The following is a 2500-nucleotide window of genomic DNA, read 5'->3' as shown; positions in this document are numbered from 1 at the left end:
GTGGGAGGAGTGTGTGAGTCTGTGTGTGAGGGAGTGTGTGTGTGTGTGTGAGAGTGTGTGTGTCTGTGTGTGAGGAGAGTGTGTGTGTCTGTGTGTGAGGGAGTGTGTGTGTGAGAGAGAGAGTGTGGGAGAGAGAGGATTGAGAGAGAGAGGGAGAGAGAGAGACAAGTGAGAGAGAGAGAGTGGAGAGAGAGAGAGGGAGGTGTGAGAGTGAGTGAGTGAGAGAGAGAGTGAGTGAGAGAGGGAGTGAGTGAGAGAGAGCGAGTGAGAGAGAGAGAGAGAGGTGGAGAGAGTTTAGAGGAGGGAGAGAGGGAGTGTGGGAGAGGGATTTCTTTTTAGAGAGGGACGTGAGAGGGAGAGTGTGTGAGAGAGGGAGTGCGTGGAGAGAGGGAGAGTGGTGTGAGAGAGAGAGAGAGAGAGGGAGAGAGTGGAGTGAGAGAGAGAGTGTTTGTGGAGGAGGGATTTTGTGTGAGAGAGGGAGGGAGAGATGTGAGAGAGAGTGTGTGTTTGAGAGAGAGAGGGAGTGTGTGAGGAGAGAGAGGGAGTGTGTGGGAGAGAGAGAGAGAGAGGAGGTGGGGAGTGTGTGAGAGAGAGGGAGGTGAGAGAGGGAGTGTGTGAGAGAGGATTGTGTGTGTGAGGGAGGTGAGAGAGGGAGGTGTGAGAGAGGGAGTGTGAGAGAGAGGGAGAGAGAGAGTGTGTGTGTGTGTGTGTGTGTGTGTGTGTGTGTGTGTGTGTGTGTGTGTGTGTGAGAGAGGGAGGGAGTGTGTGTGAGAGAGGGAGGGAGTGTGTGTGTGTGAGAGAGGGAGTGTGTGTTAGAGAGAGAGGGATTGTGTGAGAGAGGGAGTGTGTGTGTGTGTGTGTGAGAGAGAGAGAGTGTGTGAGAGAGCGAGAGAGTGTGAGAGAGTGAGTGAGTGGATGAGTGAGTGAGAGAGGGAGTGAGTGAGAGTGAGAGAGCGAGAGAGGGAGAGAGAGAGAGAGTGAGTGAGAGAGTGTGTGAGAGAGAGAGAGAGTGTGAGAGAGAGTGAGTGAGAGAGAGAGAGAGTGTGAGAGAGAGTGAGTGTGTGAGAGAGAGAGAGAGAGAGAGAGCTGAGTGTGAGAGAGAGAGAGAGAGGTGTTAGATCAGAGAGAAAGTGTGAGAGAGAGAGTGTGTTGTCAGTAGAGAGAGAGTGTGGGGACTTACAGAGAGAGGAGTGTGTGTTTGTTTGAGAGAGAGGAGTGTGTGTGAGAGAGTGTGTGAGAGAGAGGAGTGTGTGTGTGTTTGTGAGAGAGAGGAGTGTGTGTGTGTGTTTGAGAGAGAGAGGGAGTGTGTGTGTGAGAGAGAGAGTGTGTGTGTGTTTGTGAGAGAGAGAGGGAGTGTGTGTGAGAGAGGAGTGTGTGTGTGTGTGAGAGAGGGAGTGTGTGTGTTGTGAGAGAGAGAGAGGAGTGTGTGTGTGTGTGAGAGAGAGGGAGTGTGTGTGTGTTTGTGAGAGAGGTTTGTGTGTGTTTGTGAGAGAAAGGGGAGTTTGTGAGGTGTGTGTGTGTGTGTTTTGTGAGAGAGAGGGAGTGTGTGTGTGTTTGTGAGAGAGAGAGGAGTGTGTGTTTGTGAGAGAGAGGGAGTGTGTGTGTGTTTGTGAGAGAGAGGTGAGTGTGTGTGTGTGTGTTTGAGAGAGGGAGTGTGTGTGTGTTTGTGAGAGAGAGGGAGGAGTGTGTGTGTATTGTGTGAGAGAGGGAGTGTGTGTGTGTGTTTGTGAGAGAGAGGGAGTGTGTGTGTGTGTGTGTGAGTTGTGAGAGAGAGGAGTGTGTGTGTGTTTGTGAGAGAGAGGGAGTGTGTGTGTGTTGTGTGAGAGAGAGGGAGTGTGTGTGTGTTTGTTAGAGAGAGTGTGTGGTTTGTAGAGAGGGAGTGTGTGTGTGTTGTGTGAGAGAGAGGGAGTGTGTGTGTGTTTGTGAGAGAGAGGGAGTGTGTGTGTGTGTTTGTGAGAGAGAGGGGAGTGTGTGTGTGTTGTGGAGAGAGAGGGAGTGTGTGTGTGTTTGTGAGAGAGAGGGAGTGTGTGTGTGTTTGTGAGAGAGAGGAGTGTGTGTGTGTTTGTGAGAGAGAGGGAGTGTGTGTGTGTTTGTGAGAGAGAGGAGTGTGTGTGTGTTTGTGAGAGAGAGGGAGTGTGTGTGTGTGTGTGAGAGAGAGGGAGTGTGTGTGTGTTTGTGAGAGAGAGGGAGTGTGTGTGTGTGTTTGTGAGAGAGAGGGAGTGTGTGTGTGTTTGTGAGAGAGAGGGAGTGTGTGTGTGTGTGTGAGAGAGAGGGAGTGTGTGTGTGTGTTGTGAGAGAGAGGGAGTGTGTGTGTGTTTGTGAGAGAGAGGGAGTGTGTGTGTGTGTGTGTGAGAGAGAGGGAGTGTGTGTGTGTTTGTGAGAGAGAGGGAGTGTGTGTGTGTTTGTGAGAGAGAGGGAGTGTGTGTGTTTTGTGAGAGAGAGGGAGTGTGTGTGTGTTTGTGAGAGAGAGGGAGTGTGTGTGTGTTTGTGAGAGAGAGGG

General features: G+C 51.5%; 1 protein-coding gene across 2 annotated transcripts in view; it reads right to left on the bottom strand.

The window, feature by feature from the left end:
• Nucleotides 1–2500, bottom strand: part of mthfd2l (methylenetetrahydrofolate dehydrogenase (NADP+ dependent) 2 like) — a 38324-nt gene that overhangs the window by 22115 nt on the left and 13709 nt on the right. The gene's annotated exons all lie outside the window — the stretch shown is intronic.

This window comes from Oncorhynchus tshawytscha, linkage group LG12 (assembly GCF_018296145.1).
Source record: "Oncorhynchus tshawytscha isolate Ot180627B linkage group LG12, Otsh_v2.0, whole genome shotgun sequence".
NCBI classification, from domain to species: domain Eukaryota; kingdom Metazoa; phylum Chordata; class Actinopteri; order Salmoniformes; family Salmonidae; genus Oncorhynchus; species Oncorhynchus tshawytscha.
Note: the sequence above shows the minus strand (reverse complement) of the source record. Positions and strands in the feature narration are given on the sequence as shown.